This window comes from Macaca nemestrina, chromosome 9, assembly GCF_043159975.1.
Source record: "Macaca nemestrina isolate mMacNem1 chromosome 9, mMacNem.hap1, whole genome shotgun sequence".
NCBI classification, from domain to species: Eukaryota; Metazoa; Chordata; class Mammalia; order Primates; family Cercopithecidae; genus Macaca; species Macaca nemestrina.
The window spans coordinates 28,689,079-28,717,073 of record NC_092133.1 but is presented as its reverse complement, the minus strand read 5'-3'; the positions used below and the strand labels follow the sequence as shown (position 1 = coordinate 28,717,073).

At 40.3% G+C, this 27,995-nt stretch overlaps 1 protein-coding gene across 4 annotated transcripts in view; it reads left to right on the top strand.

Annotated features, from left to right (window-relative positions):
- The window catches only part of LOC105478298 (sortilin related VPS10 domain containing receptor 3), a 612,041-nt gene that overhangs the window by 296,242 nt on the left and 287,804 nt on the right, over nt 1–27,995 (top strand). The gene's annotated exons all lie outside the window — the stretch shown is intronic.

Below are 27,995 nucleotides of genomic sequence, written 5' to 3'. Positions count from 1 at the left end.
TATTCAGCATTATAATGGAGATTCTAGTCAGTGCAAAATGCAAGAAAGAAATACTTGAACAGACATTTCACCACAGAAGATATCTAAATGATCTATAAACATTTGAAAACTAGCTCAATTTCCTTTGTCATCAGGAAATGCAAAATTATACTACTTGAGATATCTTTTTATAACCAACGTATTAGCTGAAGTGAAAAGATAATACCAAGTGTTTGCAAGAAGGTGAGGCCACTGGAACTTTCATACAGTACTGAGGAGGATGTAACTTGTTACAACTACTTTAGAAAATCAGTAGTGTCTACTAAAGCTGAATGTATACACACTCTGTGACCAGCAATTGTACTCTTAGGTATAATATCATACAGAACTACATACACATGTGAGCCAAAATACATGTACAGGAAAGGTCATAGTAATAAAAGCCACAATCTGGAACCAACTCACATATTTGTCAATAGCAAAATGGACCAATAATTGTGGAATAATTCACCCAATGGAATACCATACAGTAATGAGATTGAATGAATTAACTGCTATAAGCAAGCAACAAGATGGATTAATCTCATAGAATATTGAGCCATAAAAAGTCATGGAGTGTTGAGAAAAAAAAGAATACATACTGTATGACTCTGTTTATATAACATTTAAAAATAGAACTAATCAATGTTAAATAGAAAGGCACTGTGATCACTTTTGGGAGAGAGGACGTACGAGGAGAGTTTCTGAGGTGTTGCTAATTTTCTGGGTTTCTTTTTTGAGATGGAGTCTCGCTCTATCACCCAGGCTGGAGTGCAGTTGCATGATCTTGGCTCAGGCTCACTACCACCTTTGCCTCCCGGGTTTAAGTGATTCTCCTGCCTGAGTAGCTGGAATTATAGGCGTGTGCCACCGTGCCTGGCTAATTTTTTGTATTTTTAGTAGAGACGAGGTTTCACCGGGTTGGCCAGGCTGGTCTCGAACTCCTGACCTCCAGTGATCCACCTACCTCAGTCTCCCAAAGTGCTGGGATTACAGGTGTGAACCACCGTGCCCGGCCTAATGTTCTTTTTTTTTTTTTTTTTTAAATCATGGAAGTGAATACACAGGCATACTCACTCATCTTTGAAAGTTTATCAAGCTGTACCATTATGATTTTTGAACCTATGTATGTTGACTTTAATGCAAGGTTTACTTTAAACTATTTTGTAATGTTAAGGAGGAGGCACCTCAATTCACCAGGCTACACTTTTTCACAAAATCAAGCATGCACACACATACACAATACCAACTTTTTTTTTAAAGCAGGTTTGCTCTATCACGTACTTCACCTTGAGTCACACTGGGGAAGCTGAGATGGCTTAGTTAACACTTCCAGGTGCTGTGAGAATGGGCTTGGCCTCAGGTGGCTGCTGTTTTCAAGACATTTGACTTGATTTTAAGAGCTCCCACCCTGGCTTCAGGAAGACCTGAGTTCTAGTCCTGGCTCTATCTCTTATTAATGGTGTTATTTTGGTTGAGTTCTGGAAATGTCAGTTTCCATGTCTGTAAAATGGGGATAATATTAATTCTGACTCTGGTAGGGTACTGTTGAGTATCAAACAAGATAATAGATGAAAGTGCTTAGTGCAGTGTCTGGCACATCGAGTATGCACAATAAATGACAGGTGGTGGTGATGACAGCTATGACTACTAGATAAGGAGGGGATGTAAGGCTGTTTAAGACACCGGTAGGTGTCTTACCTGTAGGGGGTTGAGAATAAAGAGTTGCAAATATAGGACGGGTGTTCTTGTTTCTGCTTTGGTGCTTAGTCTCCTGTCATTTTCTTTGGGACCCTTCCGCACCTTCCCCCTCTGCTGTTGTCCCAGTTGGGTCAGTGAGTCCCAGCAGATTGCTCTCTGCTGGCTCTTGTCCTCTCTCTCTTTCTCTCTGAATGTTGTGTGTGGGTATGCTGGAGCTAGCCTATTTCCCTGCTATCAGCAGAAGCCAAAATTGTTCGATAAGCACTTTGTCATAGTCAGACCATCACAGGAGCTTTGATGTGGAGACAGGGCACACAAAACTCTTTGTAAACAATACAACCCATCCCCTTCTTTGACATGAAGTTGCCTGTAGGTTGGTAGTCTTGCTGATTCCATGGTTTCAAACAAAACCAGAAGCTGTTTCCACTGTCAGAGGGTATTTCCATGTCTCAGAGTCTCATTTCTGTGCCTCTCCCCACCTCCCTGTGGGTATGAAGTTAACTGAACATTCTCTTTCTCCTCTTCTTCTGCCTAAGAGCCGCCCATCACATGTGGCCCAAGGGAGCAAAGGCATCAGAGCATGCTTCTTTTTATATGGAATTAATAGGTTTATGTTTCTTTAGTGGAATTTCTAAGTCCTAGAGAAATAGAAGGCTTTACTCCCTCTGAGCTCTGAGGTCATTTGGTGTGGTGATATGGGAGGGTGAATGTAGCAGGAATGGGGACAGCAGGATGGATGAAACTGTGCTGAGGTTCAACTTACCTCTGGGATTGGTAGCTTGAGATTATTTGCGGTCCCTGGCATGGAAAATTGAGAGAGTAGAAGGTAGCTCACGCCCTAGGAAAAGCAGGGGATGACTTGTACAAATCCACACTGATACGTGGTCTAATGTGCTACCCTTACACTCACTGCCCCATCACTTTTTCTTTGACTCACATATAAAGAGCTCTTCCATTTCTCCTTCCAGGAGGGAATGTGATTGGCCAAGGAAGGGCTCTGTTGGTAGATACTCACATTTTTAAAAAAGCTTCTATGGCAGTGAAAGGCAGCAGGGTCCATGCATTCTGTAGTTTATGCAGATTGAGGGGAAATTTCGCCTCTCTGGGTATCAGAAAGAAGGGCTGATAGCACTAGAAACCTATCCTCCAACTGTGGTAGAGGGAGGCTCAGGAAATGTTGGGATTTAGGAGAGCTTCATTCTCTTTCCTCTTGGGGCAGGCACAATAAATTCAAAAGCACAAAGGCTCTCTGAACACAGAGGCGGAGTCCTTTCATGGGCTGCGAGGCTGACTGGCACTGCAGTGATACGTCATCCACACAGGCTCAGAGAATGGCAGTGCTTACAAGGGCCTGCTTCATGTCCTAGCACTGGATGTTGTATTTTTTGCTTGTTTGTTTTGTTGTTGTTGTTGTTTTGAGACAGAGTCTTTCTGTGTCACTGAGGCTGGGGTACAGTGGCACAATCTTGGCTCACTGCAACCTCTGCCTCCCAGGTTCAAGCTATTCTCCTGCCTCAGCTTCCCGAGTAGCTGGGACTATAGGCATGTGGCACCATTGTATTTTTGTATTTTTAGTAGAGTTAATTTTTGTATTTTTAGTAGAGTCAGGGTTTCACCATGTTGGCTGAACTGGTCTTGACCTCAAGTGATCCTCCCGCCTCGGCCTCCCAAAGTGCTGGGATTATAGGTGTGAGCCACTGCACCCAGCCTGAATGTTGTGGTTTTTAAAGACCTTGAGCATAGGTACTCAAAAAACAAAACTCCTTTTGTCTGGACACAAGCACTATTTTTGTCGTTGTAAAAATGAATGAGAATGTACTCCTTATAGGTTGACTGGTAACAGGCTAAGAGTCGTTTTGGGATTGAGGAGCAAATAACACGTAGACAACTATCATGCTTTTTCCAACTGCATATTGTCCACCTCTCTGCCTGATTCAGGTTCCCTGGGCACCAATCCTTGCCTGGTCCTGTCTTAAGTGCCCCTGGGCCCTGCTTATTTCCTAGGGAGCATTACCTATGCTTGACCTCACCTGTATAAGTCTGTCCACGGGGTTATGCTGTGCTAGACAGAAGTTGCAAAGGGTAGCATGCAAAGCATGGAAATGAGGGCTTTGCCAAATTAGTGGGTCATTACCAGTAAATTCAGATGTCGATACATCATGAAAGGTGGAAAAGTCAACATAAAGGGGCTCAGAAGCCAGAGTTTAGAAAAATGGGTAATGACTGTCAGTGTGGAGGTAAGTGGAATAGAATGAGGAATTTATCAAGACAGAAGTGGTTCAGCTGAGAACTGAGTTTGCAAATGAATTAATTTGATTCACAGCATTTTATGGATGCCAGGCCCTGGAAAGAGCTAAACCCCAATATAGCTCTGCCCTCATGGCGTTAACTTTCCGGTTCTATGTCTGCCATGTCTTCTTTTACTTTGACCCTAATATGCTTTATGGGTTGAACAGAAGTGCCTTAAAGGAAAGGAACCTCTGCAGGAGGAAGATTACTGTGTACCTGAAGGAGTGAAGATTTGATTTGCCTTTTCTCAGGGGTTATCACACAGGTCAGATTATTCCACATCCAGGATGCCCCTTTTTTTTTTATTCCAGTATTGATTATTCACAGTGATGTCTCCATGGGAAGTATTTTATTATAGATCACTGTTCTCCCAGTTCCTTTTACCGCTACCCTCATTCCTCCCAGCTACCCACTAAATGTTATTGAGTTTGTCAAGGAATACAAATTCATGCTACAGTAGCCCAAGCAAATTCAAACCAATTTGCAGAAAAGTCCACCATCCAGAATATGTAGAAAACATGCTTTGGTTAGTCATCAGTTGGGATCACACATGCATCCAGGTCTTCTCCATTGTATGAATGACCAAGCTTTGACAAGAACCACAAATTTTTTATTTCATGCTTAAAAATATCAGTAGGTCCCATCAGCACACATAATCACCACCCCACTCCAGAGGTGGAAAATTGAGAGTTAGTTTTATTTAAAATTGCTATGTTTGCTTTGTCTTCAAATTGCTATGTTTTCCACAGATACTATTTTTGTGTTTGAGCGTCAGTGAGGAGACATGAGTGGTGGAAGGAACTTTTGCCTATATGCCATGGGGAAAGAGAAATAGTTTTGAACGTAGCTTGAGTCTGGGAAGTCAGGCTTTCAGTTTAAATTGGCTGTTCAAGAGAATGATAGATGAACTGAATTATTTTTTCCAGTAAGAGAGTGAAACACTTTAACAGAGAAGGCATTCTCTTAGGGGTTCAAAGTGTGTAGTATTAAGAAGTTAAATGTAACTTCCCTCTTCTACTTCTTAAGAAATTTCATGCCCTCTTTGGAACCCCTTGTAGCATTTCATAAACACATTCTATTTTTCTTAAGACAAGATAGGTAATAAGGAGAATCTTACAGCAGTGGTCTGGCTTAGACTAGGTTTTGCATCTTTGTTCATTGTAGCTGTTTGAGTAGAACCAAGTGCATGCTTAAGTTAGTGTTCCTTTTAAGAAAACCCACTACCTAAACATTTTGATATATAAAATATGTATGCTTTGAGTTTCTGTGTGCATAAAGGAAGGAGAGGTGGGGAAAATGGTGAATTTATTTCCTTGGTGTATTTTACTATTCGGTTGCAGATTGTTAGCCACTTGGCAGATGACTGAGAGAGGGGAAACTTTACATTGCACACTGGATATCAATTTAAAGTGAAATGGTAATGAGTTAAGAGAGGAATAAGTTTCGATTTACAAAAAGTTTAATTTGTAATCAGTTTTGGCTTAAGCTGCAGAAGTCTACCTGTAAGGTGTCAGGTGAATCACGGGCAGCATTGATCTGAGATGCAGAGGTAGAAGTCAGGACAATAAGAGATAAGGTGAGGTTCTGTGAAAGAAAGTACAGCAGCAAGCAGAGCAAGCAGGCCTCTTCTGAGCTTCTCCATCTTCATGCCTCTGCTCCCCTCTTTGCAACCCCTTATGGTTTTGTTTCCTATTAGTCTTTTACTCCACTCAAGATCCTTTTCAAAAGGTTACCCTCAGAAGTAAAGCCATAAGTGATCACTACCCACAACCAGTGAGATACTGCCTATTGCCTGTTTGAACAAAAAATAGCTAATTTTAGGTCAGTAAGTTTGGGGGTTAGAAAGGTTGGATTCTAGTTCCTGCAACACTACTTACTAGTATATAATGTGACCATATAATCTAGGGTATGTTGCTTAACCTCACTGGACTTTTCTCTGAAAATTGTGGTTAATAAAAAGTCCTAATTCATAGGGTCCATGGGAAAGTTAAAGGAAGTATTGCATGTAAATAAAATTTCTTAGTTTACAGCTTGGCACATAGCAAGTTCAAGGATTATTAGCTATTATGATTGTGATTATAATTTTAAGGCTGTTTTTATAGATCTAGTTTAGTTATAAAAATATTTTATAAGTTGGTTTTAGAGAAAATCTACTGGAAAATTCTATTTGAATGAAGGGCTGGCACAAGTGGCTTGGGGAAAAGCCACATTTTCCCCTAACTCAGACTGGGGAAATTCTGTCTTAGAAAGGAAGGGAGGAATGGGTTTCTAGTCTAATCTCAGAACTTCAGAATCAGCATCTCTGGAGCAAGTGACCAACATTTTGAATGTTCAACGAAGATTCCAGTTGATTCCTATACACAAGAAAATTGAAACACACAAGCTTATATACAAATGGCTATTTCCACGATACTCTCCAACTAAAAGGTTGGCTCCTAAATATAAATTATTTCAGCAAAATGATTTTATTAGCAGGAGCATATTTAATTGATTGCTGTTTTGAAGTAAGGCTACTTTTTTGACCTGCACATCTATAGAGGAAAAATTATTCCTATACAGACCCTTTTAGACATCTATAGGATGTACTGGCAATATTTTTAATTTTCTGGTTATTTTTACTATTTATGGATAATTTCCTTCTTAGTCTTCACTAGTGCTTCTTACCATATTTTCTATCTTATATCTTCCCTATAAGTTTCTAGCACATAAAAGGCCCTTTAATGCATGCTCTTTTAGACTGAATTTCCTCTTCTCTATTAGACTTTAAATTTCTTGAGGACAGAAACCATCTTGCTCAATATCCAGTTCCAGTCATACCTTCAACACTGCCTTACTTGGTATGAGACTTGATTTTAAAAATTTATTTATTTTTTTCTTAGAGTCAGTGTCTTGCTCTGTTGCTTGGGCTGGAGTACAGGGGTGTAATTATAGCTCACTATAACCTCTAGCTTCTGGGCCCAAGTGATCCTTAAGAAAAGGACCAGTAGCTAGGATGACAGGTATGTGCCACCATGCCCAGTGAATTTAAAATTTTTTTTTTTAGAGATGAGGATCTCGCTATGTTGTCCAGGCTGGTCTCAAACTCCTGACCTCAAGCAATCCTCTCACCTCAACCTCCCAGAGTACCAGGATTACAGGTGTGAGCCACCATGGTTAAATACAAACCAACCTATTAGGACTACATAGCAGTCTGTGTGTCAGAGGTAGATCAGAGGTGGCAAGACAAAGAGGCTCAAGGCAGTTTCATGATTATTTTGAACCCTGAACAAAACTGGCTTTTGATGTGAAGCCTTTTATAGAGAAGTCACATCCCAGGATATTCTTATAATTCAGCCATCCTCCTTCTGGCTAATCTTAACCATAGGAAGGAAGCTCAATAGTGTCCATTTTTGAGGGCTTAGCAAATTGTGTTATATATGTCATATAAATTATCTCATTTAACCCTTACCAAAACCAATGAACCCACCAATAGATATCATTATCCCCATTTAGGTCTAGTGATATGAAGTGGCTTGCCAAAGTCACTAAGCAAGTTAGCACCAGCATGACAATTTGAATCCAGTTTCCCCGATTCCAAGCCTAGTGTCTGTCTCCTATACCAGTGTGGTTCTTGGACCAGGAGTATTGACATCACCTGAGAGCTTATTAGAAATGCACATGCTCAGAGTCCCTCTAGATTTCCTAAATTGGACACTCTGTGTGGGACCCAAATCTGTGGTTAAGCACACTCTCCAGGTGATTCTGATGCACATGAATGTTTGAAAAAATCACAGCATGACACCAGTTGTTCCTAATAGTCCTTACTTACCCTGAGCCCTTGCTACTCAAAGTCTGGTCCACAGACCAGCAGCATTGGCTTAACTTCTAAGCGTGTTAGAAGTGTAGAATCTCACACTCTTCTACATACCTACTGAATCAGAATTTGTATTTTAGTAAGATATTTGGTGATTCATGAGCATATTAAAGTTTGAAAAGCACTACTCGAAATTATGTATTTTCTCTCCTTAGTCTTATATTGGCTTTTCTTAGTCTCAGTGCCCAAGATTCTTGGGGTTTTTGTTCACCCATGGTACAGGAACAAATGAAAGTTCTTCCATTTTCTGCCTTGTGACCAAGTTGAGAGCTGTGCTTACTCTTTTCTGATAGAAGTCTACTTTCCCTTTCTATATCCCTGCTCCTCCAGCCTAAATGCGTGCACACACAGACACCAAATGCTTTTGTTTCCCTTTGATGTCACCTTAAACTAGGCACAACAGCAAGAGAGTAGCTAGAGTTGTGTTAATGTGTTGTAAATTAACAGGAATGAGAATTGTTGCCCGTTAATTAGGAAAGAGATGGCTAATTTCTTGCCATTTTCTATTTCAGAAACTACAGGTAGAACTTACAAGAAGCAGCTCATTGTGCTGCAGTTGATGCTAATTATTTCCCAACCATGTTATGAGTAAACAGGTAGTGTTTAGAAAGCCTAAAACACGGGCTCTTCAGAGGAAAAGAAACACACCTTCTGGGGGCTTATTGTTTAGTGAAGTTACAGTAAGAATAACTGGAAACCCCACGCTCTGACAGAGTAGTGGGGTATCAAAGATTATTCAGAGAAGGATAGTTAACCAAATAATGTCCCAACTTTCAAATGGTTAGTTCTGCCTCAATGCCACATAGTTTTCTTCTGCAGTGTTTAACTTCTCATTGGGTCTAAGGAAACTGACCCATCATGATGAAGGCTCTGCTGAATTACATATCCCACTTTGTGTACTGTGAGTCTTCCACACTCTCTGTGGAACCATGATGTCCTTGCTGTAGGTATTCTAAAACGGTGATGGTCAGCCTCATGTATACCTTAAAAGTGTGCTTGTTAAAAGGCAGATTCAGGACTTTGCTCTCAGAGTTAGAACTTCCTATTTAAGATGTCTAAGATAGGATCCAGGAAAATACAATGTTTCACTAGAACTTCAGACAGTGCCGATGGCATTTTCCAAGGTGCCACCATTGGCTGAAAATTATACCATTGGTACCTATGAGATTTTAGAAAGGGGACTGCATTTGTTACATGTCCTCCACTGCGTGTTGGGAGAGTTGAGAAACATGATCTTAGACTTCTCTTTCTGCTCTGTAATAGTTTTCCCAGAGTTGGTTAACTATTATTGCATTTACACGTAACTATTAACATCTACAATGTACCAGACATTGTGCTGGATGCCGGAGATAAAAAAGATAAATCAGGTAAATTATTGTTCTCAGAGATATCATAGTCTGACGTGGTCACAGACATACAGAGTAATAAATGGCACAAAAGCATGTTAGCTGATAAAATAGCAACCTAACACAGGACCAGTGGGGACCCAGCATTGGAAATAGTGACATGGAATAAATTCTCAGTGTGTTCTGATAGCTGTCTGTATTGGGGAAGGCCAGGAAAATTGGGGGACTCTTGGTCACATGGGAAGCTCAAGGTTGTCCTAAAAAGTTGCAGTTGAATGGAGGAAGCAGATATATATATTTGACCAACTGACTTTCCTTCAACTGACAGGGGGTTTGGTCACAAAGAAGTAAAGTTTTTAAGAAAACTTATGCATCCAAGAGGGAATCTCAAAAGGGACACTGGAGATCTGTGTAATTTCTAGGAAGAAAATGGTGGTCCTATTATTAAAAGCTTAGAAAAGATGTGGTTCACTCCATTGCCTGGAGTTTTGAAGGCTCTCTGTTCCATATTTCATTATCCAATAATAAATATCATAGTGAAAGTCACCTTTAGCACTTAAATATTGCTGGGATTTTATGGGATTGAATTGAAGGGTATTAAAAAGCTAGATGGGTGAGATACTTTTATAACACATGCTTCATAAAGCTGTGTATAGTAAGTGCCTGTATACTGTCTTTTTTTTTTTTTTTCCTTTTTTTTTTTGAGACGAGGTCTCGCTCTGTCACCCAGGCTGGAGTGCAGTGGCCGGATCTCAGCTCACTGCAAGCTCTGCCTCCCGGGTTCACGCCATTCTCCTGCCTCAGCCTCCCGAGTAGCTGGGACTACAGGCGCCCGCCACCTCGCCCGGCTAGTTTTTTTGTATTTTTTAGTAGAGACGGGGTTTCACCGGGTTAGCCAGGATGGTCTCGATCTCCTGACCTTGTGATCCACCCGTCTCGGCCTCCCAAAGTGCTGGGATTACAGGCTTGAGCCACCGCGCCCGGCCTATACTGTCTTTTTAAATGAGAGCATTCAGGCATAGCATTTGGACGTGAGGGGGCCTCTGCTTGTTAATTAAACTTGTTGGTAATACTGATTTTTAAGAAATAGGAAGAAGCAGCTTGGGGCAAGTAGAATAGGATTTATTTCTGAGAAGAGTAGTCCGCTTGGAACTGTCAGGTACATCAGCAGGACCCAGCCTGAGCTGGAACTGGGCATCACGGAAAGGAAGCAGACCTGCAACAAGTTTCACTAGCCAGTAGCTGGCTATGGGGTCAGTGTAGCTGTTCTCCTGGTGATGGTGGTCTGTGCTACCTGTTTAGATCGACTGTTGCTACAATTTTCCATTAAGCAGAGGGATTTTATTAGGAGATTTAACAAGCTAGGTGGGAGTTAGTTTTGTACTTACTGCTATTTTTTTACTTAACATTATCATCCTAGTTTTTCTGAGTAGGTGAGAAAGGCTGAAACCAATGAGTCCCAGTCCCAGTTCTTTTATTTATATAGATTTTTGGAAGTGAAATTCACATAACATAAAATTAGCTATTTTTAAAGTGAAAAATTCAGTGGCATTTAGTACATGCACGATGTGGTGCAATCGCTTCTATCTAGTTCCGGAGCATTTTATCACCCCCAAAAGAAGCCCTGTGACCATTAAGTAGTCACTTCCCATTCCCCCATATCCCTAGTCTCTGGCAGTCACCTGTCTGCATTTTCTCCCTGCAGATTTACCTCTTCTGGATATTTCATATAAATGGAAACATACAATATGTGACCTTTTGTTTCTGCTGCTTCTTACCTGCCGTAGTGTTTTTGAAGTTTGTTAATATTGTAGCATGTATCACTACTCCCTTTCTTTATATGGCTGAAAATATTCCGTTGAGTGTTTACCAAAATCAGTTTATCCATTCATTCATTAATTAACATTTAGATTGTTTCCACATGTTTTGGCCACATTTTGTGAATACAACTGCTATGAACAGGCATGCATGTGTATTTGTTTATTTGCTTTTTATTCTGTTGGGTATATACTTAGGAGTTAGATTTGTATTATTTGTACAAAATATTCCCACTACTGGGTTTCTCCCTGTGGGAGGATTGGACCCACCACCCTCAATGGGAGCAGGCTTGGCTCCATAAATTACTTTGGCCCATGAATGCAGTGAGAGTGGAGATGAGTACTGCTGAATGGAATAAGAACCATCTCAAGATTCTGCCTTCACTCCTTTCCTTCATCCAAGATTCCTGCAGGGATGACCTGGGGGCTTCTTCTGGCTGGGTTCATAAATGCAAGCACCATGGAGCAGAGCAGTCGATCTTTTGAGCCCTTCCTGAAAGACACAAAATTGGGCTCTGGGAAGGATAAAAAGATGAGAAAAAGTCTTCTTGCCACAAAAGAGCTTACAGTTTTACTGTAACTTAAGTAGGTAGTTTTAAGGTCTACAAAGTACTACAGAGGGCTGAGGAAGAATCCACAGAGCTTTCTTAGAGGTGGTGGCATTTGGATATGGCCTTGAGGGAGTGATAGGGTTTATGGGTATGGAGTGTAAAAAAGAGCCTTCCAGGACAAAGAATAACCCCAGCAATGACATCACGATGGGAAAGTGAGATATTTGGGGAACTGTGATTCTTTTCAAGAATATGTGCATTCTGGGGACATGGGGCTGGAACATTCTGTTGGAACCAGTGACCTCCAGGCTAAAGAGTTGGCTCTCTATAATCTGACATTACAAATGACAAGTTAGTCTCAGTAATGGATTACTGTCCCAATCTTCCTTTCTTGTTCTTTGGGGATGTGCACATCCTTCTGCAACAGTGTTTATCAGCCTTTACATTGTTGTTTTTACTTCATACATCTCAGCTGTGCAACCCGAGGGACTCTTGTCCTTACACAAACTGATTCTCTGTGTTTGCCCTCATCTTAGTTGAAAATAACTGTTCGGAAATACCATAGGACATGGAAGGGAAAGAAAGCCCCAACATTTGTTGAACGTATTATGTGACAAGAGTTTTCCAAATGTTAATTCTCCTTCTCATCATCTCCTCTCAACCCACCATGGTGGTGGTGGTGGTGGTGGAAGTGATTTTTTTTTTTTATTTTACAGTTGAGTAGAACTGAAGCCTTGAAATCAAGGCGTTAATAGATGATGGAGGTGGGGTTTGACTGTGTCTTTCTCATTTGTGTGTTCCCTGTTTATTGTAGAATCTAGCCCATAGTTAGAGCCTCAATAAATGAATGTGAGGGAATGATCGACCACATAACTGAATGACCAAATGAAAAAACAAAGTCTGTTTGATTCTAAACCCAAAGTTGATGAGATTCCATTAAGACCACTGACTTATTCTCTGTAATTTTTTACCCCCACAGACACCAAAATGAATACCCTGGAGCTGTAGTGAGTGTGACTGGGATCTGATGACACAGCTCTGGTTGAAGAGTGTAGGGTGCCCTGAGCGGTTCCTAGATAATTTGGCTCTGCTAAGAGAATATTCTTACTTATCTCTTGTCCATCTTCTCTGGACAGAATGCTGGGTGCATGGACATCCATTGGATGATCCTTCTCAGGTACATCATTCAGGACATTTCTGGCCCTTTGCTTTGGGATTAGAGTATTTCTAAAACCCTAGCTCAAAATGGGCGGAGTGCGGGAAGTGAAGAAAGCAAGGTGAAATGTAATTTCCTCTTTAATATAGACTGTCATTTAATCTAATATTATAGAAAATGATTCGATCTTAAAAACCTATAAATTACGCTTGACAACTCTCTGACGTTCCTCTGCTTTCCCTTTCGGAAATTATACATGGCAACAATGGGCTATGGCAGAAAGGAGCATTCTGAATGTGGTTTGTTTATTGGCTCTTAATGAGAAGCGATTAATCTAAATCACCATAGGGGTGGATCCTTTGTGGAACTTTGAAATCAGAAGTGGCAGTGGGACCTTTTGACAAATGTGCTGTTCTGTCCTTAACAACACAAAAAGTTTGCAAAGGTTTGTGTGGTATTGTTTTCTTTCTTTCTGCAATAAGGAAAGAACACACACACACACACACACACACACACACACACACACACACCCACCACACACTCAGAGCAGTCACTTGGACAAAATACAAAACCATCACATTTGGGCTCCTCCATTTCTTACCTCTTCAGTCCTTCCTCCCCTACTTCTTCCCACTCTCTCTGGCTGAGGCAGCTGGGGCTGCTCATTATGTAGTTATCTGGAAGACCCTTTTCTCTGTTTATTACTGTTATTGTGTTTTTCTCTTCCCTGCCTGTCTGGGGACCACCTGGCATGGAATGATGGATCATTACAGAGACTACCTGCCTGGCAAAATTGCTACCTCGGTCCCCTCCTCTTCTGCTTCACGTTGAGAAAGGAAGCAAAACCAACCAACCAAACACCCTAAAAACCCAAACACCTATGATCACCAGCTCTTTTGTTTTGGGATAATGGGGTCAAATTTGCAGCTGAAGGGATGATCCCATAAAAGCAGGATGATGGTGGGTAGGGCAGGATGAGAGAACACCCATGGAGAAGATCTGTTAGGTTGAAAAAAGAAAAAATCTCATTTTTCCTCCTGCTTTCTGTTTGGTTCTTTTCTGCCTTTGTTTGCACTAATTCTTTGTCATCCTTGCTGTGCCCTCTGTCTCCTTTGCTATGTCACCAATACAGAGTACAGCAAGGAGGATAAAACACTCAACTTGGGAGGGAAAATTCTGAATTTGAATCTGTCTTAACACTTAGTAGTCAATTGTCACTGAGTAGCCAATTGTCAATAAGTAGCCACTTGTCACTGAGTAGCAAGTCACTGAGCCCTGGCATTACTTTTGTTGTAGAATGGGTGTGATAGGCAGAATAACCACCTCCCCAAAATTCCCCACTCCCCAGAATTTGTGAATATGTTCAGCTATATGGCAAGAGGGAATTAAAGTTCTAGATTGAATTAAGAATGCTAATCAGCTGATCTTAAAATAAGGAGAGTACCCTGGATTATCAGATGGGCCATTGTAATCTAGAGAATGGGAAAGAGGGAGGAAGAAGAACCAGAGTGATGCGGTATGACAAAGGCTAGACTAGCTGCTGCTGGCTTTGAAGATGAAAGGGGCCAGGAGCCAAGGAAAGTGGGCAGCCTTTTGAAGCTGCAAAAGGCAAAGAAAACAGATTCTCCCAGTATTAGTCTGTTTTCACACAGCTATAAAAAACTACCAGTAATTTATAAAGCAAAAATGTTTAACTGACTCACAGTTCCACATAGCAAGGAGGCCTCAGGAAACTTACAATGATAGTGGAAGTTGAAGGGGAAGCAAGGCACATCTTACATGATGGCAGGAGAGAGAGAGAGGGAGGAAGTGCCACACTTTTAAAACCATCAGATCTTTTTAGAACTCACTCACTGTCACGAGAACAGCATGGGAGAAACTGCCCCCATGATCCAATCACCTCCCACCAGGTTCCTCCGTGGACACGTGGGGATTACAATTTGAGATGAGATTTGGATGGGGCACGGAGACAAACCATATTGCTCCCCTAGAGCCTCCAGAAAGGAACACAGCCCTGCAGACACCTGGATTTTAGCCAGTGAGACTCATTTTGGGCTTCTGAGTTGCAGATAGGTAAGATAATAAAGTTATATTGTTTAAGTCACCAAGTCTGGGATGATTTGTAAGAGCAGCAACAGGAAATTACTAGAGGGGATACTATAGAACTGAATGCTATTCTCCCCTACACATACCAAATTCATACGAATCGTAGGATGCATATGAGATTTTAACCACCCCCAGCGTGAGGGTATTTGGATGTTGGGCATGCAGGAGGTGGTTATGTCATGGGCAGAGCCCTCATGAATGGGATTAGTATCCTTTTAAAAGGGACATCAGAGAACTCTCTCTCCTCATTACATCACATGAGGACACAGTGAGAAAGCATTCATTATGAACAAGGAAGCAGGCTCTTATCAGATGCTGAATCTGCCAGTGCCTTGATCTTGGACTTCCCAGCCTCCAGAGCTGTGAGAAATAAGTGTTGGGTATGCATAAGTCACCCAGGGTATATTCTTTTATAGGAGCCCCTGTAGACTAAAACAGGGGTAACAATACCTGCTTCACATTCCTCACAGGGTAGAGTGAGGATCAAGGAGACAAGAGCTGTGGAAGAACTTGGCAAGCTGTAAAATGCCATGCAACCCAAAGACTTCAGTAGGAATTAACTCTGCCCGTGGGTGAAGGCATGTAGCACAGGTGTCTTGAGCTGGGGGTAAAAGCACAGACCAAGTGCTTTGAACATCTGCCAACTCCTTGTACAGCCTGACTTCTTGTTGTTTTCATTGTTTTCTGGGAGCTAAATGTCTCTCCTCTGGGAGAATAGGATCAGTACCCCTTGTTCTTTCCTCAGGACAGTTCCTGCTTGGGTGAACAGACTCTGAGGCACCGTTGGTTATTATAGCCTGGTCTCTTATGTGGTCCGTTGTCTCAAAGGATTGTTGTAGCAGCAAGTTGCCTTTGTTCTGTGTTGATCACAACAAGCATTTAGATGTTTGGGGGCCCACCCCGGCCCCTCACATGTGTAGGCAGTCACTGGAGATAGGCAGTTGAGTGCTAAGGAATGTTCATGTGATACGATTCTTACTGGGCAATACAATGTTCCCAGATGTACTGACATTACCAATGATGATGAAGCTCTTGGCTGCGTAGGCGCTTTCAGCTAGACCAGGATATAGGATATTTCTAACTATATTTACTCCCAAGATTGTTTTCCTCACGATAACTTAAAGTGTATCTTCCTTCTCCTAAATGTAATAATCCTCCCCAGATATCTAGGTTTAGGTTCCTGTTTTAGTTCATTATCTATTGCTTGTAAAAGAACACATGAAACTGGGTTATTTATAAGAAATAGGATTTATTTTTCATAGTTCTGGAAGCTGGGAAGTCCAAGGTCAAGGAGGTACATCTGGTGAGTGTCTTCTTGCTGAAGGGGACCCTAAGCAGAGTCCCAAGGTGGACCAGGGTATCCCATGGCAAGGGGGACTGAGCATGCCAACATGCTATGCTCAGATCTCTCTTCCTCTTCTTATAAAGATGCCAGTTCTATGCCCATGATAATCCATTAATCCATTAACCATTGAATCCATGAATCCGTGAGTGGATTTGATACATTAGAGGACAGAAAACCCTTATGATCCAATCACCTCTTAAAGGCCCGATCTCTCAAAACTGTCACATAGGGGATTAAGTTTCAACATGAGTTTTGGAAGGGACAAATATCTAAACCATAGCAATCCCTGAAAATATCTCAAGTTTGAGACTTCCTATAGGAAGAATTTAAGGTCCAATGAAAAAAAGATAGAGTTAGCAGGTGAACATATGAAAGCCCCCCGTTTTTTGATGTTCACTGGAAGAAATACTAAAGATAATACAATAAATAATATTAGTGACAATCTGCAATTCTTAAATTAGCCATAATGAATACTGTGCGATTAATTTCCATTTACTGTCTCTTGTGCACTTGATTTTTTTCAGGCTTTTCCTCCTACACAGCTTCAACAAGATGCTTATAAATTAGGTTTGTTTTGTGGTAGATAATAGGCATGCTGGTGGGCATTTTTTTGCTTTAGATAATAGGCATGCTGGTGGGCATTTTTTTGCTTATCTTTTCATATAGTCATTGCCTTTGTGATTTTAGGCTTTGGAACAGTGATTCTTAATTCTGGGGTCCCACTGTGGTCCCAGATGTGCACAGTAGCAACTTGGATGCTTGAAGCAACAAATGCCTTGGATAATCTTGATTAAACTTATTAGATATTTCTGAAAAGCAAACACACCTGGTTAGGTATGTATGCCTGTGACAACATTGTGCCAACTTACATGTCTTCATCCTATTTAACCTGTGCCTTAGTCCGTCTGATCTTAGAAATGCATGTCTGAGTTTGTATCTTGCTTTAATGCTCCTAATGTGGAGAAAAAAAAAAACAAACAAAAGCCCTGAATCAAAATATCAAAAATAAGCAAAATGACTTCGAAACCCATCCTGTATTCTGCATTTTTTTGAATTATGAAACTTCTTTATACTTCTCTCCTGGTGTTAGATTTGCTTTTTAAAATTATTGGAAATAAGTATCTGACTGAAAAATAATGTGGCCACCAATTTTTTAACTTTCTCTATATCGAACTTATACAAAAGAATAATATGAAGTGGCAGAGGAATACTGACCTGAATGCCAACTACTGCATATGCAACTAGTAATGCCTTGGCTGGCAGAGGGACAGTGCCTCAGGTAAAGATTTTGCTGACTGCCTTTATGGAGACAAAGCTAGCTTCTCTGTCTAGTAGGGCACTGATGAGCCCCAAATACAATGCACTGAATATTTGGTCAAGCAAACTGAGAAACCTTTGAGTGACCTTCACTCAATCATGCATCGCATGATTTATTGAGCACGTGCTTCAGGCAGTGCAGCAAAGAAGACCAGAGAATGTTGTTTAACCAAAGCTCCCTGCCTTTAAGGAACATAATATCAAGGTGGCAAAATGAAGAAAACACAAATAAAACATAAAATAACCAATATTTTAAAATATATTAATATATTTATAAATTTCAAATATATTTAAACATAAAATTGCAGTTCAATGTGATTATGAATTTGCTGGTGGAGTTCTTGGAAGACAGAGATCATTCAGCTGGAGCACTCAGGAGGCTTCATGGAAGGGATTGAGTTAAAATGGGACTTGAAGGAAAGCAGGGAGGATGCTGGGCTTTCTAGGTAGGGGAGTAGCATTGGCAAAGATAGGATTGTTGCAGTAAGCACAGTGATTTGAAAAAACTCTGAGGCACAGCTTGGCTTGAGCGAGTGGTTATGTTGAAGAGGTCAAGCCTAAAAACAGCATGGGAGCCCACTAAATGTCTGAGATGCTGGGTATGTTTTTAAAGACATGTAGAGAGTATTGGCATTTCTTGTGGAGGGAAGATTCCATGATCAGAGCTGGGCTGGGGGAAATCCATTCGGTGTGTGGTGCATGGGATAGTTTGGGGCAGGAAATTCTTACTCCAGAGGGGAGGTCCGTAATACCACTCCCTGAATTGGGAGATGCTCTTTCTCCTGTCCACACTGGGGCTTCATCACTACCCCACCGTCATGACACACCTGTCCTGCACCACGACGAGTGCTTACCATGTGGACAGATATTTACTAGCTTTTCAAATTTTCCAAGAGCAGGAAATGCGTAGCACGTTTTCTCAAGAAGTTATATGCGTGTGTATATGTGTGTGTGTAGACAGATAATGTTTTATGATTATAAAGGAAGTGTGTGCTCATTGCAGAAAATTTGGGGAAAATAGAAAAGTATAAAGAAAATAAAAAATACTCATAATGTTGCCAGTCAGGAATCACCACTGTCAACTTGTGAATTTTTGTTTCAAGTCATCTACTATGGATAAGTACAGACAAGAAATATAAGCAATGTTTAACAAAATTGAGATGATGCTTCATGTGTGTCCAGCCTGCATTTTATGCACCGTGTAAACATATGATTGTTTTTCATATGTCATAAAAGTAGTTGAATTCATTTTAATGGCTGCATAATATTCCATTGAATGGCTTTAGCTCACTTTAGTCATGGTCCTATCAAATATAGTCGTTATTCCTAATTTTGTATTATTATAAAAACATTGCATTGAACCTACAGGTGCATAAACCTTTTATTGGGTTTCTGATGGTTTCCTTAGATAGTTTCCTAGAAGGGAATTTACAGGGTTAAAGTTATGATCATTTATGAGAGTCTCATTCCATTGGTTTTCAGAGTGGTTATGGCAATTTATGCTTGCATCAACACTGACAGTCTGCCTAGCTCACTCCACTGCCTTTGCCATGGTCACCCATACCCTCCCTGTTGCTACATTCAGTAGCCAATTCTCGGAACTCTTTATACCTGACCATCAGCTGCATTTGACACAGCTGGACACTCTTCCCTAATACACTTTCTTTCCTTGATTTTAAGAGTATCTCACTCTGAGTTTTCCTTCTCCCTCTCAGGCTCCTTTCCTGGTCTGTCCCTATCTTTTTGACCCTAAACATACTATAGAGCTCAGTTCTCTGGACTCTCTTTTGTCTGTATCTGCTGTCATGGTGATCTCTAGATTCACGTCTTTAGGTGTTATTCAGGCTCTGATGTCTCCTTGATTCTTATCTGCAGGCCAGCCCTCTCCCCTGAATATAAGCCTTGTACATCCCTCTTCTACTTACATCTCTGTTTGGATCTATATTAAGCATTTCAAATCCAAATTCTTTATTTTTAAACCCTGAACCTGTTTTTCGATCTCATAAATGCTAATTCCTCTTTCCCAGTTGTTCAGGCCCCAAACCTATCAGATAATTTGAATTAGTTCCAATTTGTAATGTACAGTTTAAAAATCTTTTAAGGGGTCATCTCATTTTCTCTGATACTCCACATCTAATCTGTAAGCTGATCTTTTTAACATTTCTTCCAAAAATACACCCAGAAACTGACTACCCCTCAGCACCTCAGTGCTCTAGCTTGGTGCAGGCCATTCATCTGTCCCTTCTGGTCATTACAGAGCCTCTCCCGGTCTCTTTGATTTTTTCCCCACCTCCTCCAATGCTCTATTCGACATAGTGGCCAGAGTGAGAGGATTAAAAAACAAGCCCTAGCCTATCAGAGCCCTGCTCATTGTATGTGTATCATATACTTTCTACGTCACTTGTGATAAAGCCGGAGTTCTTATATCAACGCCTGGGTCCGGGTTTCCTTGCTGGGTCCGCGTTTCCTTGCTGGGTCTGCATTTCCTTGCCTACCTCATTTCCAACACTCTACCTTGTTCATTCTGTTCCAGCCTACTGGGCTCCTACATTCTTTTGCAAATGCTGCCTTCCCAATGAGGCCTTTCCTGACTACATGATTTAAAACTACACAGCCAGTCTTTCAGCACCAACCCTTCCCTTTTCTGCTTTCTTTGACTCCAAAGGCCTTATCACCATCTGATATGCCACATTTTACTTATTTGTCTGTCTGTTTTTTATTCTTCCTTCACTAGAATGTAAGCTGTATGAGGGAAAGTATTTTCGTTCTGGTTTGATTACTGCTCTGATCTAGGTCCTTAGAATAGAGCCTGGCATGGAGTAAAGCCTCAGTCAATAGGTTGAATGAATAAATGGTGCGAATATGTTTGTTTGATTAAAGTGTTCATTAGCCTGTTATTTTATCTCTAGTCTCATGTCTTATTTTTATATGTATTTTTTACTTTAAAACATTGTGGGGATATACAAATAATATGAAATTCGCCATCTTCCCCATTTTTAAGTGTACAGTTTAGTAGTGTTAAGTACACATTGTTTTACAACCAATCTCCAAATTTCTTTTCATCTTGCAAAACTAAAACTCTATACCTATTAAACAACGACTCCTCATTTCTTTCTCCCCCTAGCCTTAGTATCTACCATTCTACTTTTTGTCATTATGATTTTGACTACCTTAGGTACCCCATATAAGTGCAATCATATAGTATTTTTTTCTTTGTGACTGGTATATTTCACTTTGCATAATGTCTTCAAGGTTCATCCACGTAGCATGTGTCAGAATTTCCTTCCTTCCTTCCTAAGGCTGAATAATATTCCATTGTAGTGTATACCACATTTTGTTTATCCATTCATTCATTGATAGACACTTGGGTTGCTTTCACCTTTCGGCTATTGTAAATAATGCTGCTATGAGCATTGGGCAAACATAGCTCTGTTTGAGACCTTGCTTTCAATTGCAAGAGTCTTGTTTCATGTTGCCACATTGCATTTTAGAGTAGTCACGCCAATTTATACTTGCATCAATACTGACTGTCTGCCTACTTCACTCCACTGTCTTGGCCATGGTCACCAATACCCTCCACAATGCTACATTCAATGGTCAGTTCTTGGTACTCATCTTTCTTGACCATCAATTGCAATTGACACAGCTGGACACTCACTTTTGGGTATTACCCAGATGTGGAATAGGTGGATCATATGATAATTCTATTTTTAATTATTTGATGAACCACCATACTGTTTTCTGTAGTGGCTGCACTATTTTTTGTTCCCACCAACAGTTCACAAGGGTTCCAACTTTTCATATCCCTGCCAACACTTGTTATTTTCTGATTTTTTATTTTTTGTTTTTAAACAGTAGCCATGAGTGTGAGGTTATATTTCATTGTGGTTTTGATTTGCATTTCTTTAATGATTAGTGGTTTTGAACATCTTTTTATTTGCTCACTGGTCATTTGTATTGCTTTGGAGAAATGTCTATTCAAGTCTTTTGCCCATTTTTAAAATAGGATTGTTTTCTTGTTATTTTTGTACTTTATTTTTTTTTTCTTGAATAGCCTCAATGACTGTAGTTTTGTTCGCATGCTTATGTTAAATCCTGAGGAACAAGTATAAATAAGCTTAATATAATGAATTTGGGTGGAAAGGTGGGGAGTCTAATCTTGGCAAAAAGAATGGCATGTATTGTGGCCATAGGTGAGACAGCATATGTATTAGCATAAATGCATATTGGTGTTCTGTGACATTTATATGTAGTTTACATATTTTACGTGTAACAATCCCAGCTGCAGCATCATTGACATTTTGTGTTGGATAATTCTTTGTTGTGAGTCTCTATCCTGTGCTTTGTCACATGTTTTACAGCATCCCTGGCCTCTGCCCAGTAGATACGAGAACTCCGGTGCCCCCGGCTGTGATAATTAATATATCTCCATACGTTGCAAAATGTCTCCTTGGTATGACCCCTTCTTTCCCCTCAGTTAAGAACCACTGTTCAAAGAACGAATGCTGGTATATTGTGAGTAAAAGCCATATCTATAGTAGGCTCTGTTTGTATGGAAATCAATATTCAACAACTTATCAATTATATCAGTGGGTTTAGGGGATAGCTATGCTGTCATTGTTTTATACTCTAAGAGCTCATATTGATATTATTGTTATTTCTTATTGAACACTAACTTTGCTAAAAGTCTACCATTAGGACTCAATTATACAGTAAATTATAGCCTTTCTTTTTTTTCTATTTAGAGAAACGCCTGTTTGCTCCTATTCTGAGAACATGCCCAAAACGTTGAGCTAGAATGTTTTCCTTGACTTTCTGGATCTCTGGCAGAGTGAGAGACTGAGAAACCTTTAGCTTTCACTTGATTTTAATAGATTGCACAAAGGAAACAGAATATGCAACTGAATAAAGTGACATATTCATCAATGATATTGTTAAGACTCACTCAGCAGCAGGAAACAGTGCACTGTGGAAAGATTTCTGGGGAGGATTTTGACATCTCCGATACTAATGTTGACTGGTTTGGACATAGATAATCTGACAGGCTTTTGAGAGTATAAGCTGACTAAGCATAGCCCCTGCCTGACTCCTGACTTCCCTGAGTGTCCTTTGCAATTTGCAATATACCATTAAACTTAGGACCACTGTTATTCCACATTCTCAGGAATTTCCTTCAGAAAGCATTACAGGTTTTGTTTTTTTTTTCAAAAGATATTGCACTATTTGTATGTTGGTAATCTCTAAAGCTTGTGCATCTCTAATCTTGGACACAGATGATTCATTTACAGTGAATGGCTAAATCATAGGAACTTGATTGTCTGCAGTTCTTACCCTAAGGCAGTGTCATGTTTAGTCTCCTCATGGGGTATAGCCATCCAATGAAGAGATGAGAGCGTTCATTCAAAGCAGCAATTGTGTTTAGCAAATTGACAATTATCTACCAATTGGTGTTTACTCTGGCAGTATTCATATTGGTTAATAGACTGCGTTTTCTTAAAATATTACCAGAAATGCAAAATGCATGTAAAGTGAATGTAAAATATAAAACACTAAAATACAATGTTTTTCTCCCTGACACTTTTCTGTGTTTTAAATTATGGCAAACACACACATACAGACAGCATGAGGTTTACCCTCTTAACCCACTTCCACATGTACAATAGAGTGCTAACTATATGCACATTGTATGTACAGCATATCTCTAGAATTATTTCATCTTGCATGACTGAAATTTTATAACCATTGAACAGCAACTCCCCAGGCCCCTCTATGCCCACCTCTTGCAATTTTCTCCACAAAGTTCAGGAATGATGGTAATCAAGAGGGATGCAAATAATCCTCGAATCACCTCGATTTGTCTCCAACTTGCTTGGCATCACTTCTGACTTCAGTTGTGCTCTTATCCTAGGTAATTTTTTTTTGGTGGGGGGGAGGGGGTCTGGCTCTGTTGCCAGGCTGGAGTGTAGTTGTATGATCTCAACTGCCCGGGCTCAAGCAATCCTCCCACCTCAGCCTCCTGTTAGCTGGGGCTATAAGTGCATGCCACGACACCATGCTAATTTTTTTTTTTTTGGTAGAGATGAGGTTTCACCAAGTTGCCTAGGCTGGTTCTGAACTCCTGAGCTCAAACAATCTGCCCACGTCAGGCTCCCAAAGTGCTGGGATTACAGGTGTGGGCCACCATGCCTGGCCTTATCTTGGGTAATTTAAAGGCAAAGGTTAACATTTATTTAGTACTTATGTGCCTGATAGTGTGCTAAGCCCCTTTAATCATTGTCTCATTTAATCCTTTCAGTAGTACTACGAGGTAGGTACAATTACCATCTCCTTTTTTCTCTAGATGAAATAACAGACTTGGGATAATTGAGATGGAGTTTCACTCTCATTGCCCAGGCTAGAGTGCAATGGAGCAATCTCGGCTCACTGGAACCTCTGCCTCTCCGGTTCAAGCAATTCTCCTGTCTCAGCCTCCCGAGTAGCTGGGATTACAGGCACGTGCCACCATACCCGGCTAATTTTAGTATTTTTAGTAGTGACAGGGTTTCATCATATTGATCAGGCTGGTCTCGAACTCCTGACCTCAGGTGATCTACCCGCCTCGGCCTCTGAAAGTGTTGGGATTATAGGCATGAGCCACTGCGCCTGGCCTTGAGTAACTTCTTTCTGTTTACACATGAAGTGTCAGTCTGAAGAGCTTGTTCTAAAGACATCTGCATTGAGAGCCTATAACCTTAACAATCTGTGAAACCATATATGAAAACCCCTCCTCCCCTTCCAGCACATGTATACCCACTGCAGGTCTCATGTCAGGACAAACGGCTTTATAAAGAATCAAAGCAGAATGAGGAACAAAACAAAATAAAAATCTCTAGTGGGATCTCTGTCCTGTTCATATTGCCAAAATCACATAAATGCAGAACTCACGATATCTAAACAGCCATCGCCATAAATTATATGTTATATACCTATAATTATACATTGAAAGGTAAGCTTGTAAGTGTCTTTGTTTTTGTAGAAACATGCTATCACAGCTTCAGCAAGAGTCACATGCCTCATCCATAAATTCAGTCCACAGATATATTTAATTTGGGCACAATGTTTTTTAAAAACCCAATTTTAAATATTTTGAGGGAATGATGTACACTTTCCGATTTGACACAGTCCTCACCAGTCCTTGTCTTGCCTTGTCTGCTTCACTTGCTCACTTTACCTGCTTTGCCCTCACAGGCATTGGGATTTGAAATCCATGTGTAACAAGAAAAATTTGAGTAGACATGGGATGATTTTCTTTATAGATTTGGTACGTGAATATACAATACACATATTTACCTTGAGGCTTAACTTCTGACAAAATATTTGCTCTCTGATTATATTTATATAAATAGTATGGCCTCCTCCTTTTTTATTTTTGAGCACCTACAACTAACTTATATCTTCCTCTTAGATTCCTACTATTTTAATGCTTGATGCTCCTGTGCTCAGAGGTTGAGATGAGTGAAAAAAGGATTTTAAAAAAGGATTTTGTGTGTGTGTGTGTGTGTGTTTGTGTGTGTGTGTGTTTGTGCGTGTACAGAGCATGGAAGGTGTGGATTTTGAGGCAGTTAGAGGAGTAACAGTCAAGTTGCTTTTCTCCTGAGCCTCAGTTTCCTTATCTGTAAAATATAACTCATGATACCTACTTCACATGATTTGTGTGAGATTTTAATAAAAAATCAGGTAAAATGCCCAGCATAGGTTAGAAATCCAGAATATGTCAGTGTCTATTTCCCTTCCTTTCATTCTTCTCAAAAAATTGAATTGAATAGAGACACTGCCAGTGGTAGCAAAGTATATCAAATAATTTCTGATGAGAATGTCAGAGAAGGGTAGTAATAAAAATGTACTCTCCCCAACAAAAGCTCCATAAAACTGCCACTCAATATCAATATGCTTTATTGTATATAAATTTCTGTATGTGTGTGTGCACATAAATGCAGCATCTCTGTATATGTTAGTGTATGTGTGCTCACACATATGTGTTGCGTGTGGATCAATGTGCATGTGGGTGTGCAAGTGGGCTTGTGTGTGTCTCTGTGTGCATGTGCGCACAGAAAGAAACAGGGCTAGGGGAAGAAAATACATTGCACAAGATGTTCAATGGTAACACTCATTTAGTATATTGTAACTCACGGTATATAAAATAAAGTTCATTTATGATGTTGGTCTTATCTTCTAATTAAAATCATAGGCATGAAGCTTTTTTATACCTGCATAAAATAAGCAGTTTAATTTTTCTGCACCAGGGGAAAAATGATTTCATTGCCTGTTATGTAGACCATTGGTACATGATGTGAAGCAAGTGAGGCTGGTTATGAAAGCTTTTTTTTTGAGACAGAGTCTCGCTCTGCCCACCCAGGCTGGAGTGCAGTGGCGTGATCTTGGCTCACTGCAACCCCCACCTCTAGGTTTCAAGTGATTCTCATGCCTCAGCCTCCTGAGTAGCGGGGATTACAGGTGTGTACCACCACGCCCAGCTAATTTTTGTATTTTTAGTAGAGACGGGGTTTCACAATGTTGGCCAAGCTGGTCTTGAACTCCTGACCTCAAGTGATTCGCCCGCCTTGGCCTCCCAAAGAGCTGGGATTACAGGCATAAGCCCGCGCCCGGCCAAAAAGCCTCCTTCTTACCCATGATATTCGTCCTCTCAAACTCTGCGAGCACCACAGATGCTTCCTGGTAGGTTTTCTCAAGGGCAGCTTGAGTGCTTCGACCCGTTTCCCCTACCCCTTCATAGTGCCATGGGAAGAGGAAGCTATTTGGTCTGTGATTACTCTAAGAGTATTTCTCTGCATTATTCACACATGAGTGAAAAAAAGTTATTATACTGCTCCATTTCTTAAAAATGTGCTGATAACTAGTGATGACTTATTTCAATGAAGCCAAAGCAAATATTTGAGAAAAGAAAGTAAGCTTGTCTTAGAAGCTGTAAAGGAAAAAAAGAGGGAAAGGACTATGGATCTTAGCACTTAAAAGACCTAAATTTGTTTTAAAGCTTATTTTATAATACTAATATATGCTCTGGGTAACATTTAAAAAATTCTGCTAGTTAACACTTTTATTTTATAAGATATGGAAATTTGGGGGACTATATTTTATACTGTGGACCTTATGGTTTAGACTCCATGATAGAAAATTGGTGGCAACATATGCAAGGATAGGAAAAACTCTAAGAGGAAATAAATTCACTTGCTCTTTCAGGAACTCAGAGAAGCCGAGTTGAGCTGGATAGTACATTCCAAAAAGGTTGTGCTGCTGATGAAGCCAGGACATAAACAGGGGTACAGATTTTGCTAGGATGTTTTAAGGACTTTGGAATATAGGAAGATCGATTAAACCATTGAATGGTTTTAAGTGATAGAATGTCAGAATCAGATTTGTATTACAGGTTGATTGTTCTGGCCACAGTGTGAAACATGGATTGGAAAGGATAAGGCTAATGTGATAAGACTGGCTAGAGTTGTCTTACAGTAATCCAGGAGAGAGATTTGCATGTTTTGGACTAAGACAATCACAATAGGTAGGGAGATAATGGATTTGGTGTTAAGAGTTAATTGAAAAGTAAAATACACTGGCCTCATAGACTTATTCTTTCAGAAGGTAAGAAAGCAGAGTCAAGGATGCGTCTTGGGCTTTTTGCTAAACATGGATAGTTGGTGGAAACGCCCATGGAACTGGGTATACTGGAGAAGCAGTAGGGCTGGGATCAGGTACCTCTGTGGGGCATCTGGAGCTCAAGGTGCTTGTGGGGCATCTAAATAGAAGCATCTTCCAGGCAGCAGAGCTTCCAAATCTGTGACTGAGACTCAGAGATTTAGGAGTTTTCCCCAGGAGGCGATGATTTTCAAAAGGAAAAGGAAAAGAATCAGGAATGGAAGATGTCACTGAGTAATAGTATATTGAGTGAAAAGGAAGAAAGTCAAAATGGAGGGTTAAAGAGTGGTCACAGTTAAAGGATAATAAGAGAAAACTGAGTATCCAAATGAAATGAAAAGGAAAAATAGATGAACATGGGGTTATGGAAGCCCCTGGAAGAGAATGCCTCAAAAAAGATGGAATTGTTGCAGTATCAAAGGCTGCTATGCGTTTAAATAATGGAAAAGTCTGGGTGTCTAAGCGTTTATTGGTTTAAATACTAAAAATGTAGTCATATCTTTAGTGAGATCAATGTAATTGTCGTACTCAGGCAGATCACCTGAGGCCAGGAGTTCGAGACCAGCCTGGCCAACTTGGCAAAACCCCATCTCTACTAAAAAAACAACAACAAAAAAGAATATACATTATGCCATATGCTCCAAGCCAGTTTGGATATTATCAGAGTCAGGTTATTATTGAGGAAACTGAGGTTAGGTAACTTTCTCAAGATGATACAAAATATTAACAGAGAACTGTCGAGATTTGAACCTGGCCTCTCTAATGCCAAAGATTTTTCGTTACAATATTTCTGCCCCCTTGACTGG